At 33.5% G+C, this 328-nt stretch overlaps 1 protein-coding gene across 2 annotated transcripts in view; it reads right to left on the reverse strand.

Moving 5' to 3' along the window:
* LOC119592479 (LIM domain kinase 1-like) overlaps positions 1-328 on the reverse strand; it is a 23,518-nt gene that overhangs the window by 16,434 nt on the left and 6,756 nt on the right. The window lies entirely within an intron of this gene.

Raw genomic sequence — 328 nt, forward strand, 5'->3', positions numbered from 1 at the left:
ACATTTAAATGCATTATGTGAACTAACTTTGCCCAAGTTTAAGGCACATTCTGAACTAACCCCCAATATCTGTAAATTACTTTATATGTGAAAAAAACTCAATTATATCCCAGCAACATAACTGTAATGGGATATAAGCATATAAAATTTTAACAGATAAATGAATCATGTAACATCTATCTATGTGTGCACAATACAGGAACAATGTGACTGTACAATACCTGAGTGCTAAGTAAAGCCTATGCCTGCTAGGATGGTGACAGGTGAGCTAAAAAGTGCAGTGAAACAATAAGTGTCCCATTATCCAATCCAAAATCAGTATCATATT

This window comes from Penaeus monodon, chromosome 30 (assembly GCF_015228065.2).
Source record: "Penaeus monodon isolate SGIC_2016 chromosome 30, NSTDA_Pmon_1, whole genome shotgun sequence".
NCBI classification, from domain to species: domain Eukaryota; kingdom Metazoa; phylum Arthropoda; class Malacostraca; order Decapoda; family Penaeidae; genus Penaeus; species Penaeus monodon.